We start from the raw sequence: 19,828 nt of genomic DNA, 5'->3' as shown, positions 1-19,828 counted from the left end.
GTTATATAAATATGTAAATAAGATATTCACATGTATGTATATGTAATGTTTGTACAAAAACTCTTTCAAAAATCACATGCCAAGCATCTAATATATTTTTCTAAAATGTGAACATTGTGATTAAATAAAAATAAGGTACTATATTTTGAATAAGTGATGTGGGTTGCCTAATACTTTTCTCACCCATAACTGAATTTCCGAATCCAAGAATCTTTAGTTCAAGACATCAGTGGATGTGGTACATTATAACTAATAAGATATCATTTGAGATTATCATTAACATCACTTTTATTATACATCAATCACAAGCTATTACTTCAACGATTGTGAAAAAGTTGAGAAATTTATTGTCTCATTAGACTGCTTATTGATTAATTTTAGTCCAAAATTAATACTATTATTTGATCGGGGCCAAAAGATACGGATGGCAAGATACGCGTTTACAAAGGCTGTGGGAGAAATGATGATCGAAAAATTGAGAGGAGAAATATATAACGGTTGACATTATTCGACCTAGTGTTATTGAGAGCACTTGCAAAGAGCCCTTTCCCTGGATGGATAGAAGGAAATAGGTATTTCTTATTCAGAATTTGTATTAACCAGTAGATTAATTACAAAGGCACTGATACAAGCAGAACTGATCATATATATCTCTACTGTCTCTCACCAGATAATGGATCCTATAGCAATGTACTGTGGAAAAGGGCAGCTCACAAGTTTCTTAGTTTGGCCCAAATGGAGTACTTGATGTAATATATAAATATTTGTATCTTTTTTTTTTTTTTTTTTGGGGTGTTGGGGGGGGGGGGGGGGGGGGGAATGTAAATAGTTGTATTACTAAACTATTAAAGATGAATTTGGTTGTGGTTTTTGTCTAGTCTGCCTGTTCATTTTAGTCATGGAAAAGAGAGATTAAGGGAGATGTTTGAAGAATATTATTTACAAGTTCAATTTGATTCATAAAACAAGTTAACATGTTGCTCCTTTGACATAACTGCTTGCAACCCTGGTTGCTCTATTCAATTCATGTAACATGCACGGTTTTTAATGCAACCTCGGCAGCCATAGCCTGGACATCGATGTGTGCCAGATTGCTTCATCTGTTGTAAATCCACTAGTTTTCCATGACCTGGTGAAACTGCTTTATGAACACTACAATTCGTCTCCGTGCATGGACTCAAAAGGATAGGCCAAGCAAAGTTCCATCTATGGAGCTATTTAGATCATATCCATGGAAGAATTCTCCACTCACCTTTGGGGAGATGCTATTTGGCGAAGTGAGTTGACAGCTATACCCCCTTCAAAAGGGAAATCGTCTCAGAAACTCGAAACTATTTGCAGAAAATCAGAAGAACAAGCGAAGTACCTAGCGAACATGTACGAGCCATACACATTCTATGGTGGAAGTATTTAAGTTAGCATTCATGACTAATGATATCGCACTGTAACTATTACATGACATTAATTAAAGTCAAATAAACACATTTTTAACAAGAATATCAAGGAGCACATATCATGTGAAAAAAAAAAAAGAAAAAAAAAAAAGAAAAGAAAGATAGTAAGATTGTTGAGCATATACTTATCTAACTAACTATTGCGAAGCAGGTTTGATAACAGCAATACGGAAAGATTGATGAAGAGCACGTCCGAAGAAGAAAACAAGAAATTTGGGTTTGCTGTGAGCAGCATAGATTGGTGTTGCCTTAACGGTAACCTCTTGGTGTACTTTATCTATAATCAACGCCCATGCGTTCTTCCAGTTCTTTAATTCTGCATGGCATCAGTTGGGTCTTTTAGTACTTCAAGATCCGGTACAAAACTTAGATAAAGTATTAGAATTTTTGTCTTGCACGTGTTTTTAATTCTTCTTTTATGTAAATGAGTCTGATGAATGTATTATATCCCTACGTCATATATTAATAATTCTAGAATACATTTTATAAAAAATTGAAAAATTTGTCAATAAAATTAATTATTTATTTATTTATTTATTTATTTATAAAATAGTTTATTAAAATTCTATATAAATCTAATGTTTATTAAAAAAAAATACACTGGAATCTTTCTCTATTTATTCTTTAAAGGTTTTTTTTTTTTTTAGAATTCTTTTCTTTAAAAAAGATGAGTATTATTAATAGATGAAAATGGAAAAATTACCATCAATTTGCTAAAAAAGATATACAAATGAGTGACAATGAACGTGATTGATAGATTTTAACAATATGATAAATGGATGTCTAACTACACACAACCAGCTCAATATAGTTTGAGGCAATAAATTTTAGTGTAACTTTTTATATTTAAATACTAATTAAATAAATTTATTCCAATACTAACCAAAATAAAAAAAATAAAAAATAAATTTGGAGGGGAACTATAACAAAGTTAATGGATGAACTAAACACATAAATTTATGAGTTTATAATAAACGAACCGATGAAAAAACTATTTTTCACCCCGATACAATAGTGTTGCAGATTAAAAATTAATTACCAAATAATTTAGTTATGTCAATTATCAAGTCAATCAACAAAATTAGCAAGTTGCCAAAGAAAATCAATGGAGAACATTCCATAGAAAAAACCATTACAAGGGTATCCTTTCCTCCAATGAAGCATATACATTAACTAATTAATAGAATTAAATTTTTACATTATGAGATAAACCTACTCAATACATAAACTTATTGATGTGACCCAAAAATTTGCTTCAGATCTAATCTAAATTATTCTATTATAAATATCTTTTACGAACCGCATCCATGATCACAATCAGTCCAACTAACCAATTCTAAGGATCAACTTGAAGGTTTCAGTTTTGCAATAACAACAGGGAATAGGATCCTATGACTTTGATGTGAGATGCAGAAGAGTAAAAAAACAGAACATGTCTACTTTCAGAAAACAAGAAACAAAATATATTTGCTTCTGAAAATAACTTCAAATTCACGAGAGTTCCTTGAATTCACAAGGGTCATTGAATCCACAAGAAGAAAGGATCTAAAATCCACAAAAAAATAAAGAGACAAAAATTCTGAAATTTATTAATTGAATAATTGTTGAAAAACTTGTACAAACTTAGGAGCCTATTTAAGGGCTTCATAAAACTTGACAAATAAAAAATATATTCTAAAATAACTTTTAATTGATATTTAACCATAACGGGAACCAAATTTGACTTAACAAGCATTAAAAGCACCGAAAAAAAAGGAAATAAATGCCCTAAACCTAAAATAACGTTTTTTTTATACATAAAATACCAAAATTAATAAATTAAAAAAATTAAATACTAAATTATGTCCTACGTCAAACCCCTCCACTTGAAACAAACTCGGCATCGAGTTCATTTTTGAAATCTGAAATCTTCCGCTTCAAATAAACAAATACTTTGAATTCTTGAGCCCCTTGATCTTCATCCCATACTTGCAACTCATCAATATATGGAATAAACAAATCAATTTAAATTTCTTTTTCCTTAGTCTTCATGTAATTGATTATTTTTTGAATTACATGAAGACTAAGGAAAAAGAAATTCAATTGATTTGTTTATTCCATTGATGAGTTGATATGAGTAGATTCGGGAAAAAGAAATTCAGTTGCTAAAAAAGGAGAGAGCTAATTATGTCAAGTAGTATTGATTGGGCTAAAATAAAAAATTGTCAGTTTTGATCTCATTTAAAAATGACATTAAATTACTCACAATATACCACGTAACAATTATGAAATTAACTGTGAAATACGCCAAAAGTTGGCTTGTCGTGAGCACATTCTAAACTTGTTTGTAACTAGTTTTTTTTTTTTTTTTTGATAGAAGGTTTGTAACTAGTTATCATGCATGTAAAGTGGAAACATTATACAATAGTGAGGATGTGGTGGTTTTATTTAAGTGAGTCAGTGTCGGCTCAATGGGTGAAGCAAATAGGAAACCACTTAAGGAGAAATTATAGAGTCCTCTAATGGACCACGTCACTTGTCCACCATTCTACTAAAAAACTTCCACTTGTTTAAAATTGCTGAGTCAGTAATTAATTTTTGTTTAAAACTTTTTTCTAATTAATAATTTTAAACAGGTGAAAGTTTTTTAATAAAATGGTAGATCACGCCACTTGTCCACCATGTGAATCTTATAATTTCTCCCACTTGAGGCCCCTAAATTTTTACCAATATAGATATTCATGTATCAATGGAAGTATTAATTAATTAAGTCCCAAAGATTCACCAATAAATAAAAAATAGTTTTTTATCAATGAAAAATTAGTTAAAGAAAAATCTTTTCATTGAATGTGGCAATGACTATTTGTTTTTCTTAGTTTTAGAGTGTAGAACTCATTAATCTCTCACACACAAATGCGGAAAGAACTCGTTAATCTCCCACTAGTAAATAAATTTATACTCAAATTTTATTTAGAAAGATCAAATATACAACTTAAAAAAAAAAAAAAAAGAATCATAGCATTTTTAGTATTTGGTTGCTTCACTCAATAAATAATGGTTATTTAAGTTGAGTAGTCATTGAGTAATACAATCGATTAGTTTTAATTCGTAATTTTACATCTAAAAAAATAGATTTTAATTAGAAAAACCAAAAATTAATAAATCTTTTATTAATATTCAAAATATAATAATAGACCCCGCTTAAAGTAGTCGCTTAAGCCCCACAATGTCTTAAGCCAACACTAAAGTGAGTAAGGTGGTCATCTTGGTTTTTAACTGCAGATTATGAATGGATCACTAAACACTAAAATTAAGAAAATTAGACAACAATTAAAAATTAATTTAAATTCTAATTATGTTTTGACTTAAAAAAATAATATATATATATACATACATATATATATATATATATATCATAGGATTCCAAAACGAGCTACAACTTTGTGGGAATACAAATCCAAATAGTCACTAGTCAGTTAGGTGATTTGCTGTAGAAACTATTCAAACCGGTGCAACACCTCTTGTTAAAGCCACATGCATTAATGCATACGCATGAACAGGTCACATTTTGACAACTACCAGATCCTTGAATTGTTTGTAGCTAGAAAGATAGGTTGTAAAGTTAATGAATATTATACTAGTGAGATTTAAAGCCACGCATAATGAACAGGTCACATTTTGACAACTAGCTAACCTCGTTATGTTTCTAGTTAGAAAGATATAGGTTGTATTGTTAATGAATATACTAGTGAGATTTATAGCCACACATCTCACTATATAGTTAATGAATATACTAGTGAGATTTATAGCCACACAGGATCCTTTGTGGCTATAAACCTCACTAGTATATTCATTAACTACAGTTCTAAAGCATCTTTGAAGTTGCGTTTTTTGAGATTTATAGCCACACAAGATCCATGAATATACTAGTGAGATTTATAGCCACACAGGATCCTTTGTGGCTATAAATCTCACTAGTATATTCATTAACTACAGTTCTAAAGCATCCTTGAAGTTGCGTTTTTTGAGATTTATAGCCACACAGGATCCATGAATATACTAGTGAGATTTATAGCCACACAGGATCCTTTGTGGCTATAAATCTCACTAGTATATTCATTAACTACAGCTCTAAAGCATCTTTGAAGCTGCGTTTCAAGCTAAATGTCTAAGCTGCGTTTACCAAACGCAGCTCCAGACTTGTAAACCAACTGCGTTTAACTAAATGCAACTCTAAAGCATCTTTGAAGCTGCGTTTTTTAAACGCAACTCAAGCTATACTACCAAAAAAAAAAAAAAAAACGGATGGGACTGAAAAACGCGGCTTTAGTCCTTGGGAGCTAAACATTGCCTCACTTGGGCAAAATGCGGCTTCATTGCAGGTCTATAGCCGCGTTTAGTAAACGCTGCTATAGGACTAGGGGTGGAGCCATGTTCTTCAAAAATGCAGCTCAAAGGAAAAGCTGTAGCCGCGTTTTTGAAAAACACGACTATAAAACGCATCTTCAGAACGCATTTTTTGTAGTGGCAACTGGTCTCATTTTGATAAAACTACCATAGCTAGCCTCGTTATGTTTCTAGTTAGAAATATAGGTTGTATGGTTAATAAATACTTGGGAATGTGCCTAGTACGAGAAAACCTTTTAGTGAGTGTTTGGATCCACGGCGCATTTTCAAGTTTGCATTTTTTTTTTTTTCTTCTTCAGCGCATATGAACAGTAACGTCACATGGATTTACTGTGTAGAAGACAAAGTGTACTGTTTACACACTATTCATGTACTGTTCACGCACTGTTCATGCACTGTTCACGCACTGTTCATGCACTGTTCACGGGTCCCACGACACTATTCACACATTTAAAAATTATTTTGCTACAGTATTTTCAGTTTTCATTTTCAACAAAAATAAGTTGTATCCAAACGAACTCATAGTACGAGAAAACCTTAGATAAAGTATGAGAATCTATGTCTTGCACGTGTTCTAATTCTTCTTTTATGTAAATGAGTTTGATGAATGTATTATATTCTTATGTCATATATTAATAATCCTAACAAATATTTTATAGAAAATTAAAAAAATTGTCAATAAAATTAATCATCTTTCTTATTTATTTATAAAAAGTTTAATAAAACTCTATATAAATCTAATGTTTATTAAAAAAACACTAGAATCTATCTCTATTTATTCTTTGATTTTTTTTTTTTTTTGAGAATCCTTTTCTTTAAAAAAGATGAGTATTATTAATAGATGAAAATGGAAAAATTACCATCAATTTACTACAAAAGACATACAAATGAGTGACAATGAATGTAATTGATAGATTTTAACAATATAATAAATGGATGTCTAACTACACACAACCAGCTCAATATAGTTTAAGGAGGCAACAAATTTTAGTGTGACTTTTTATATTAAAATACTAATTAAATAAATTTATTCCAATACTAACCAAAATAAAGTTTGTTTTTTTTTTTTTTTTTTTTGAGGGGAACCACAACAAAGTTAATGGATGAATTAAACACATAAATTTATGAGTTTATAATAAACGAACCGATGAAAAAACTAGTTTTCACCCCAATACAATTGTGTTGCAGATTAGAAATTAATTACCAAATAATTTAGTTATGTCAATTATCAAGTCAATCAACAAAATTAGCAAGTTGCCAAAGAAAACCAATGGAGAACATTCCAAAGAAAAAACCATTACAAGGGTATCCTTTCCTCCAATGAAGATAACATTAACTTATTAATAGAATTAAAGATTTACAATATGAGATAAACCTTGGCTCTATACTCTACTCAATGCATAAACTTATTGATGTGACCCCAAAATTTGCTTCAGATCTAATATAAATTACTCTATTATGAATATCTTTCACGGACTGCATCCATAATCACAATCAGCCCAACTAACCAATTCTAAGGATCAACTTGAAGGTTTCAGTTTTGCAATAACAACAGGGATTAGGCTCCTATGGCTTTGATGCGGGATGCAAAAGTGTCAAAAAGCAAAATACATCCACTTCTAGAAAACAAGAAACAAAACATGTTTGCTTCTGAAAATAACCTCAAATCCACGAGGGTTCCTTGAATCCACAAGGATCATTGAATCCACAAGGAGAAAGGGTCTAGAATCCACTAGAAAATAGAGAGACAAAAAGTCTGAAATTTATTGATTGAATAATTGTTAAAAAAAAACTTGTGCAGACTTAGAGGCCTATTTAAGGGCTCCGTAAAACTTGAAAAATAAGAAATATATTCTAAAATAACTCCTAATTAATACCTAACCATAATAGGAACAAAAATGGACCTAAAAAGCATTAAAATCACCTAAAAATAAGGAAATAAATGTCCTAAACCTAAAATAATGTTTTTTTTTTCCATAAAAATACCAAAATTAATAAATTCCAAAAATTAAATAGTAAATTATGTCCTACATCAGACCCCTCTACTTGAAACAAACTCGTCCTCAAGTTCATCTTTGAAATCTAAAATCTTCCACTCCAAATAAACAAATACTTCTAATTCTTCTACTCCAAATAAATAAAGACTAAGGAAAAAGAAATTCAATTGATTTGTTTATTCCATTGATGAGTTGATTTGGCAAGTAGTATATAAGAATAAGTATATTTAGGACAAAAAAAAATTCAGTTGATAAAAAAGGAGAGTGCTAAATATATAAGAATAAGTACTAAGATGGCAAGTAGTAGTGATTGGGCTAATATAAAAAATTATGTTGGTTGTATTCTCATCTAAAAATGAGATTAATTACTCACAATATAGCGTGTAACAATTATGAAATTAACCGTGAATAACGTCGAAAGTTGGCTTGTCGTGAGTACATTCTATTTGTTTTTTTAGACCCCTTAAAGCAAATTATTTAACCTAATATATTAGCCAAGTAATTACTTAGGTTAATTATGAGATCTAGGTTAAACAAAGAGAGATCATATCATGCACAACAGTGAAAAAATAAAGAATACATCGATATGATTACCTAGGAAAACCAATAAAACAAACCGTCTCAATGTAAAAACCTAGAGAGGATTTTACATAACTATCCTCAAGGTAAAATAAATCTACTATAAAAGAATTGAAGTTTTTATAAAAGATTTAACCCTAAATCTATTGCTATCTCCAGTAGTAACTTACTAACATGACCACATGCAAACTTTGAACTCACGAACTCCTTCTCTCTTGGATTTGCAGAACACAAACTCTCATGTTTGTGACTTTGAGATCTTACTCAAAGGTTTTAGATCACAGCTTGTTGATCTTGCAACAATTAGATTCCACCAGCACTTGATTGTAAATCTTGTTCCGATAGACACTTGTAAAATTAGAAGGTATAAAACCTCTTAGATCTCATAGGAGTAACTCACAAGTCTTCCAAGAGTCTTCAAAATGTAGTTAGAATTTTCATTTTATACTTAAGAATGTTAGACTGAAATCCTAAACGTTTTCGCGGGCTTGGGCCTGATTTAAAATTCTACATAAATTATTTTTCTACGATATTCGATTGGTCGAGCCTTATTCTTCAATCGATCGAGCTTCACAAAATTTCAATTATTTTTCCTGTAGCTTGAATATTCTTGAGTCTTGACTTGAAACACTTTGAGCAATGTTTAACACCTATCCTAGGCCTAGACATGTTTTTGTTCTCGGTTTTCCAACATATACAAATTGAGACTCTAAATATTTAATCCTAAATTTTTAGAACCTAACACATTCTAAACTGGTTTTGTTTTCTTTTTCTTTTCTTTTTTTGACAGAAGGTTTGTAACTAGTTATCATGCATGGAAAGTGGAAACATTATATAGTAGTGAGGATGTGTTTTATTTAATTGAGTCAGTGTTGGCTCAATGGGTGAAGCAAATAGGAAACCACTTAAGGCCCCCAATGAAAAAGGCCCCCAAAATTTTACCAATATAGATATTCATGAATCAATGGAAGTATTAATTAAGCCCCAAATATTTACTAATAAATAAAAAATAGTTTTTTTATCAAAGAAAAATTAGTTAATGAAAAATCTTTTCATTGAATGTGGCAATGATTATTTGTTTTTCTCAATTTTAGAGTGTAGAACTCATTAATCTCTCATAGACGAATGCTGAAAGAACTCATTAATCTCCCACTAGTAAATAAATTTATACTGAAATTTTATTTAGAGATATCAAATATATAAATTAAAAAAAAAAATTGAATCATAACCTTTTAGTATTTGGTTGCTTCACTCAATAAATAATATTTATTTTAGTTGTATAGTCATTGAGTAATACAATTGATTAGTTTTAACGTAATTTTACATCTAAAAAAATAGGTTTTAATTAAAAAAATAAAAAATTAAATAAATCTTTTATTAATATTCAAAATATAAGGATAGATTCCACTTAAAGTAGTCGCTAAAATCCCACAATGCCTTAAGCCGATAGTAAAGTGAGTAAGGTGGTCATCTTGGTTTTCAACTGCAAATTATAAATGGATCACTAAACACTAAAATTAAGAAAATAAATTCGAAATTTCAAATAGGTAGTAGAAAATTAGACAATAATTAAAAATTAATTTGAATTCTAATTATGTTTTGAGTTTTATAATATATATATATATATATATATATGTCTCATAGGATTCCAAAACGAGCTACAACTTTGTGGGAATACAAATCCAAATAGTCACTAGTCAGTTAGGTGATTTGCTGTGGAAACGATTCAAACCGGTGCAACACCTCTTGTTAAAGCCACATACATGAACAGGTCACATTTTGACAACTACCAGACTTGAATTGTTTGTAGCTAGAAAGATTAGGTTGCAAAGTTAATGAGTATTATACTAGTGAGGTTTAATTGTTTAAAGCCACGCATAATGAACAGGTCACATTTGACAATAACTAGCTAGCCTCGTTATGTTTCTAGTTAGAAATATAGGTTGTATGGTTAATAAATACTAGGGAATGTCCCTAGTACGAGAAATCCTTATTGAATGTGTTTTCTATAATTGTGTCGTATTAATGTATATAAAAAATCATAACTAATCTATCATTTTTAAAATAAAGCTGGTATAAACCTCGGACTAAATTAGACAACCAAACACAAACAAATCGCTTCTCTAAAAAAATTAAAAAAAAAATTCAGATTTATTAACTAATTTTAAATGTAATAAATTATAAGAAAAATACTTTACAAATCATATTCAATGAATATGAAAATAAGCATCAGTAAGTAAATTGCAAAGCATAACATTTTAATACATCATAATGATTTTTTTTTTAAATTTAAAAAAGTAAATGCCAGCTAAAATTATACATTCAATCTTCAATTTAATTAACAATTAATGTCCATGGAATGAAGTCATGAGTATCAACCTATTTTTCTTGCAAGAAAATTATTATAAAAACGTTCAAAATCATATGGTACATTGATACTACAATAAATTACATTAAAAAACACAAATTTATCTTTGCAGTAGTGTCGTCAATGTGTGAGAGTTCGAAAACGAAAAAAATAATAATAAAAAAAATCATTAAAAAAAATTATAAAAAAGAAAGCCACTAACAGGTTATGCTCATATGTGGTTTCTATTCCGCACTCCATCACTATTATATGTTCTCAAGCTGTATATCTTCTAACATATAGTGTTCACAGCTCATTATTTTGATATTAAATTCAGTTCGGGTGTTAATGGCTAGCTATGTGTTTTCTTGTACAAGATTTTCAAAGTTTTTTTCATAAATGAAAAACAACAAGATTCGTAAATAGATTTGGAGAGGCAGAAAATTTTACACATTTCAATGTAGTACAAAGATGTCACGGAAGCTTGAAGAAAGCACACACGATACTCTCTTAATGGAATAGAAATTAGACTATTAGCTTCTAGTATTAAACCTCAAATCCATGAGGGGTTTCTTTGAATCCATAAGAAGAAGAAACTAAAACCCTAATTTGCATTAATTACGCAACTAGGTGACAAAATACCAAAATTTACCAAAATGGAAAAATTGAGTAAATGCAGAATCATAAACTACCAACTTTAAGGGTCGTCCCGAAACAAGCAGGATCTTATTCTTTCTTTTGAGTAAAAAGTTTTTAAGGAAACAAATATTATTATAAACGGCAAAATCACAGTTTTCGAGGCCTAAATGAAGGAATTCGCCATTTTCAAGGGGTGTCTCGTGGAAAAACAACGACTATTGCTCAGAAGGCCGTTTCGCTTCAGCTTGCCAAATTTCATTCGATTCTGAGTCCGAGACCCATGATTTCTACTAGTGCCTTTTTGCCTTGTGTATTGATTTTAGGCGCACGTGAAAGTTCAAGAAGGTCATGGCGGTCTACATCATACAAAATAACAATGTTGTAAATTTGATTATATATAGCATTGGGTTCTACATAACTCAATTTGTAAAGATTTTTGTGTGGGGTTCAAACCTCAATTACACTAAAAACCAATTAGCGTTTTGGCTTGATAATAATGAGCAATCATTATGAAACGGACGTCATATGTTAAAATATTATTATATCTATAAAAATATAATGATAAAGGAGTAAAATCTATCACAACAAACAAAATATACAAAAAAAAAAAAAAAAAAAAAAAAAAAAAACAAAACAAAAAAAAAACAAAATGTAATTAAGAAAATCAATATATATCAAATCAGGCCATAGGGCTTGAGCGTGGACAAAAAATCACAAAACCTCTGAAGAAAAAGAAAAAGAAAAAAAAGGATCAGGAAAAAAAAACTCACCTTAGGTTATTGCTACCACCAAAACACTATTTATCGCTTGAAGTATCCATTGCAGTTGTGGGGTTGTCACAATTCCCATGTCAATGGCAACCACTCCAAGAATTGAACTGATTCCCTTAAACTGAATATAAAACATAAACAAATAAAATTTATTGACTAATTGAAACACCCTAGGGAGAAATATTACCTTTCCTCAACACTTTACAAAAGTTTAATTAATGAAACCATTTGAAATAGAGTGACCCTAAAATTGAAACAGGCACACGCATACACACACACAAAAAAGGACAATTTTTCAACTAAGAAGCAGAACACAAATAATATCACAAAAACACTCATACAATAGAAGATTAAAACTATATATATATATATATATATATGTGTGTATATATTGTGTTGTTTAAGCAATGGAATATTTACTTTTTTTGTTGAATAAAAAAGGAGTCTTCGGTGTGGATTCATTAACCTTACTTCACCTTGCGATAGTAGAATATTAACTAACTCTTAAAAAAAATTATTATACATGTTTGGAAAACATAGTGTTTTTTTATATGACAAATTTGTTTTTGTTCATGCAAATTGAAACATTTTTTGCTTTATATTCAATCTTTTTTTCTCTAATACCAATTCATTTGATGAAAGTAGGGCTCACAATCATCCATTTTCCGAAAGGAAGAGCATTCCACCTATAAGTACTAATTTTAGTTCCAATTTCTAATAGAAAATTGATTGTAAATTTTATATTTTAGGAAATTAAAATATCTTAAGACGTGTTGTGTTGGTCGCACATTCAACATAGCGTTCAGGCTCATGTGCCTTCCAAAACCAGGGATCTTCAAGCCTGTTACGTATGATTAGCCAGTGCCATGCTCATTAGGTTAGGGAGTTGGGAGATAATAGCTCCTCTGCATCCGAAAGCGCGCTGCCCTCCTAAGCATACAACACTAAGTAATCCAACCTAACCCACATTACTGACTAATGGTGGATATATATATATATATAAATATATATATATATATATATATTTATATTTATACAAGATAGAAATTCTACTCTAGCATAATTTAAGTGTATATGTGTGTGAAGCTCCCTCTTGGAAACTTAAACTCTGGCCCTTACCCCCCCAACCTCACAAGCACTTATACTTGTGGAGTGACCATCGCACCAAGGGTTTGAGGTGGTACTAATGGTGGATAATTAGATTTCTTAGAGGTAAGTATTTTTTTAATGAAGTAGTAATTATTGGGTATTCCTTTCCCATTAATGAATACAATTAAAGCCTTATAAATAGGCATTTTTTAAAATAGTTTGATAGTTTTTGCTCAAGGGTCCTTCCACATAAGGAGAGAAGAAGCCTCCTCAAAAAAATTGAGTGGGTTTCTTTGAAGAGTAATTTGGTAGATTTTTGGGTTGAAATATACCATTGATGTGTTGAGAGTTTGTTTATTTGTCACTGTGAGAGAATTATTGGGGTGTATTGAGGGTTTGGGATTGTGACTTTATATTTGTGAGGTTTATGAGTATGTGAATTTTTGAGGTTTCATTGAAAGTGGTTGTAATTTATATCGTTGATATTGAGTTTTGGACCTTTTGATTGATGTTGCCTGTGGGCATTGGCTTGGAGGTACTAGAATAACATAAAATATTAACGTTTTGTGTCGATGTTTTATTTTATTGTTTGTATGAATGCGTTTTCATTAGCCCCATATTAGAACAATTGATATTAGAACTTTCGCTATTGCACAACATTATTGAATAACATTTCATTTAATATAAATACAAATGAACTAATAAATAGTAAAATTAACTTGAGGTTCAATTGTTGATCAAATAGACCCAATTAAATACCTTGTACAAAATACTTGCTTTGGTACTAGATCAATTCTACCTTTGGTAGAGAATCAGAGATATAACTAACTAACTGTGCCGCAAGAAACTTTTACTATTGTAACTATTATTTCAAGAATTTATCATATAAATTGTTAAGTTATGATTTCTTACATAACATTTATGTTGCCTTTATTTCATAACAAAAAAAATGTTGTAATTGTATTAATTTATTTCTTAGTATTTTGTGGGATTTATTGTAATGGGTTTAGTATTAAGTTGGTGAAGATTGCTCAAAACAGTAAAGTTTGCGACTTGCTCGCGACTGACTTGTGAGTGGATGACCTGCGAAAGGTCATATAAGAAACACATGTTGAAAGCTGAAGAGTCAAGTATCAGGCTATATTTTGTGAGTCACTTCGCAACTTGGCTAACTCGTGAGTGACCCGCGAAACTCTCTCTGCCTAGATAATTTTAAGTATGACTCTAATACTCTTCATCCATACTATATATACCCCTATAACTTACAAGATTGAAAGGAGGCTATTTAGAAGAAAACCTAAAAAAGGTTTCTACAACATATCCACCTTGTTAGAGAGAACTACTCATTCACAATAGAGAAATCCTTGTAGTCTCTTCTCCTCCCCTCTCCCAATTTTATACCTTGAGAAGATATTCATACCCAAACATAACCCACACCTATTCAGAGTGTAGAAAGTGTTTTGGGGTTTGGGAAGTATTGGGTATATGCCAAAAGAAGCCAGTGAGGTTTGGTAGTGTAATCGAGCAGTATTGTGGGATCTAGATAACTAGTGAAGACAAGACTCCGAAAAATCCATTTGTAATTGGAGCTTAGAGAGCTCAAGTACTTGAGGTAAATTAGGCTTGGAAGGTCTTTTTGATATCCTTGTAGTCCAACTTACTCACTAGTGGATCATTTCGACTTGGAGGGTCGTGGAGAGGTTTTTCGTTGAGTTCTTCAGTGTCTTGTTCGATAGCACATCACTGTGTTATCTTGGGTTTTCTATTCTTTTACCCACTACCCTTTCCATTTTAGCATTGCACTTATTTGGAGTCTGAATACAATTGTTGAGTGTTTTGATTAATTAATTGGTTAATCACATATATTCCGCATCAAGTATGTTTAGATTAAAATTAATCAAGCCGTAATTAAGAATTTGGAATCTAAACAAGCTATAGTGCTTCGCCCTATTTGAGAGCTTTCATAAATAAAAATTACTTAATTAATTAAAAGCTAAATGTGATCTTTAACTAAATATGTAAACAATTCTAAATATCTAAAATAATGTACAATTATCAAAATTTAAGCAGGATATCTTAAGTCAGACTATCACAAATAGTATATATTATTAGCCTCATCTTTGAAGAAATGTTACAAGATAAATGATAATGAAAGCAGAATAATATATTTTAATGATACCAATCAACAATCAAATGCACGTTAACTAGTAAAGTTTCTTATCGTCTAATACATAAGAGATCTGAGGTTCAATTTCTGCTTACATCAAAAACCAATTGGTGTTTTGGTCTAATGATAAAGAGTAATTATCAAAAGCGAACGCCATAGGTTGAAAATATCTCTAAAAAAAAAAAATACACATTTTAACTCTACAGTAATATTTGGCTCACCTTTAACACTGTGAGTCCTACTAAATCATTTGTTGTTGGAGGAAAATGATGAACATGAAAAAGGTACAATACTAAAGTTCTCTATGATAATTTTTTAAGTTAATATATATCTAAAACAAACCCTCTCTCTGCAAATAATTATTATTAAAATAGAATATCCTTAAAAGGCCACTATTTCCCTCTCTTTGAAACCTAAATAGTTATCTTGCTCCCACCAGCACACACACACTTGAGAAGCAAAAATACTTTCTGTGTTATTTTTAATTTTGATATGTTTATGGGATTACACATACTTGAGACGCAAAAATGCTTTCTTTGTTATTTTAAATTTAATATGTGTATGGAATTGAAAAGATATTGAAATTCTTTCAAATTTAAGGATAATTGTTTCTACAACAAGTGTAAAAGCAAAAATTCTAAAAAAATTATTTCTTTGTTATTTTAAATTTTGGTGCATATGGATCACACACACAAACACTTAGAGAAGCAAAAAAGCTTTCTTTGTTATTTTAAATTTTGATATGTATATCTATTTGAAAAGAACTTGAAAAACATTCAAATTTTAGGATAATTATGCCCTAAAACAAGTTTAAAGCAAAAAAATGATTTCTTTTTTATTTTAAAGAGAAGTGCTATATTCACAAATAATTTTATAACACTTTCACAACAAATCATAGGTGGTAAGTTATTATTAGTTCTAATTTGAAAATATTATTGAAATTACTTTTTAGTCCACTAATAACAACCTATTTCTTAGGATTTGTTGTGAAATATTGTGAACATAATATTTCTCCATTTTAAATGTTCTGGATTTGAAAAAAACTTGAACAATATTCAAATTTTAGGATAATTTTATCCGACAACAAGTGTAAATATAGTTATATAAGACCCACAACCAGCTGTTATGCAAATCCATTATTATTTTTTCAAGTTTTAAATTTTTAATATGCATAATGGTTTGAAAATGAATAACTTTAAATATTATCCAAATTTTAGGATAATTGAGTCCTCACAATATAGGTATATATATAATTATATAAGTAAGATATTTCACAAATACAATTTGTGAAACATATATATATATATATATATATAGAGGTATTATTCCAATTTTACAATGAATCATATAACTGTTGGGTTATAAATTAATCCTGATTAATTAATTCAATTACCCAAATTAATTAATTAATCAAATTACATGTGAATCACGTGGAGGCACAATCAAATCACCAAACTAAATAGAGTGCAACTTAAAATAAATTTCACACGGCAATTTGATCACATGAAGAAAATCATTGCAGACAAAAATCCCACCAAGTGAATTTCAAGTCACTACTCTCAAAAAGTCCACTAATTAAGAAACAAATAGTTACAAGTATAAGGAATTTTATCCTAACTAGACTATCCCAAAATACCAACCTATAGTTGAATCTACTGACCTATACTAGTATCAGCACTAATACCCAATTGGATTTGTTTTTGTAGAGACTTCTCCTTTGCGCAAATCCCAGTATGTGACTAATTAATAGCACAACAACTTGATTGTTGTTGTGTGACAGAGTTCTTCAATCCACACTTGTAGATCAGGAAGGAGCTTAGTACAAAACCCTAAGGTGCACAAAAAGTTGCAGTAGCTCCTATAAATTAAACGTGTATCTCTGTAAACTCTCTAAATGTCTTTGTGTATCTGATGGTGGCTATGAAATATAGCTTTATATGCCCTAGAACCCTAGTGCACGAAACCTTAGGAAAGCCATGTCATCATGGGTTGAAAATAGATCTAAAAATTCAAAATCCTCATAGCAAGATAGATTCAGAGGTGTTGAGCTAGGTATTAAGGTTCATTAAATCTTGATAGATCGATAGGTATCGAGCTAGGTGTTGAGATCTATAGTTCCATTTTTTTTGTACTATTTCTTGAGTATTCTTCATGACTTCAATAATACTAATTTTTTGACACTAAATTAAAATGATATTCTTGAATATATTAGAACCAAAAAAATCAATTACAAGTAAAAGATGCATTTTGTCTCTGGATATGCCAATTACAAATTTACCCTTACAATAACTAACAATACTTACTTTTAGGCGAAACTATACTGTTGTTCCCTCAAATTTATCATGTGTGCGCAATTGGTCCCTTAGATTTCAAGTGAGCACATTTGGTTCCTCGAGTTTTCAAAGTGAGCAATATAAGTAATTCTATTAACTTTCATTAGTAGTATTTCTTATGTGACTAATGGAATAATGACCTGTCATTTTTTTTTTTAAATGATGTGGCTTTTCTTTTTATTTAGAAAAATGATTTTACACGGAAAAAAAAAAATGTAACCATGGCAAATGCAATTGGGTACAAGAAGCAATGGAAGGTGAGAAACTAACAACACTAGTGTGCACAGTGTTACCCATAAACCACAATTTATGCTACAAGGTTTGCTCTGTATGTGGTAAAGGGTTCAGTTTAACAAGTGATTTTAGGCTGAAGTTTGCCAAAGGACCTCAAAGGTTGGTAGTGGTGGATGAGTTTAACAACAGAGACATTCTCATTCCTGCTAGCCCCACCATTCTTGCTATTCCTCTTGATATTCGTTGTGATATAGGGGATAAACCTCGCTTCAATTTCGATGTTCTTCAATTCAATCAGGTTTCCCTTTTTTCCTTTTTTATTTTCTTTATTTATTTACTTTGTTGGGTTCTAAGACTTTAGGTTTAAATGTACTAGAACTTCAATTTGTAATGTTGGCAAATTATGATCAAAACGTTTTGGTCTTTGTTTTAGACTTGCCCAAAGTATGTTTATATATAAAGTTGGAATCGAGTTTTCTGTAGGATTTACTGTGTAAATCTACTTGGCTCGATCGATTGAAAATTAGACTCGATCGATCGAAGCTCATGCAGATTGTTTTTCATAGAATTTTCCAACTCAACCCAAGCCCATTTGACATGTAAGGTTTTATGTTTTGTCTTAAGTATAAAAGGGAAAATTCTAGCCACGTTTTAGGTTGCTCCTTATGTTGTGTGTTTGAATCTTTTATGAAATCAAGAGGTAGTTGCCTTCACACATACTTAGGGTTTCCAAGATTCAAGATTATGTCAAGAACTTGGTGATCGATTCAGTTGTTGCATTCAAGAGCTTAAAGCGGGTGTGCTTATGCTTGCTAGGAATTCAAGAAAGAAGTAGTCCGTGGACTTGGAGCTATTACGTGGTCGTGGTAGTAAGTTTCCTACTCGAGATAGTAATAGGATGTTAGTGGTCTAAGTCGCTATTGTGTAAACTTCAATTCTTTCATAATAGATTCAGTTTTACCTTGAGGATAGCTAGGTTAAATCCTCCCCAGGTTTTTTACCGGTTTGGTTTTCCTAGATTATCATATCGTTGTGTTCTTTATTTTCCACACTTGTCAATGATATGATTTGTATGTGTTAACCTAGATCTGCATAATTTACTTAAGTTAATCACTTGGCTAAATAACTAGGTTAATCTGGTTGTGTTTTAAGGGGTCTAAAAACAAACATACTTTACCATGGCATTGGCAATATGATAAGTCTGTTCTTCTTCTTCTTTTTTCTAATCAAAAAATATCTAAGTAAAAGCAATGCTCCAATTATGAAATTAGAGGACATTTCTGGATAGGATTCTATGTACAGTTAATTAATTTTGATTATGGGTCTGATGATTAATTTTTTGGGAGGGTAATCGTATATTTTTTGTAGGAGCCTTTTACGATCCCACTTGTCTTTGCAAATTCTGCAACGTCAATGCCCTCAATTCTGTCTCCTCTGATTCCAAACTCTTCTTCCGTGTCCTCGTAAGTCACCTCTCAAAGGACCCAAACCAATTTCCTATTTGTTTTCAGTGAAAATAGCCAAATACTACGTTTTGGCAAAATTTGTGGCAAACTAGCACTGTTTCGAAAATATTTAGCAATCTACCACTTTTTTAGTACTTGAGTTCCACAAAATCGAGTTCTAAATAGTACTCGAGTTCAGTGAACTCAAGTTCTTAGTAAGTCACCAGCATGGCACTGCTGACCTGGAATTTGTGTAATTAAAAAAAAAAAAATTAATGTGGTACTCGATATTACTAAAATCGAGTATCTCTTTATAGTAATCAAGCTTACTGCAGCCTAGTACTTGGATTCCCCCCCCCCCCTTTTTGTTTATGTTGGAATGACTTGA

The sequence above is a fragment of the Quercus lobata genome, chromosome 7, assembly GCF_001633185.2.
Source record: "Quercus lobata isolate SW786 chromosome 7, ValleyOak3.0 Primary Assembly, whole genome shotgun sequence".
Taxonomy (NCBI): domain Eukaryota; kingdom Viridiplantae; phylum Streptophyta; class Magnoliopsida; order Fagales; family Fagaceae; genus Quercus; species Quercus lobata.
This window is presented reverse-complemented; position numbering follows the sequence as displayed.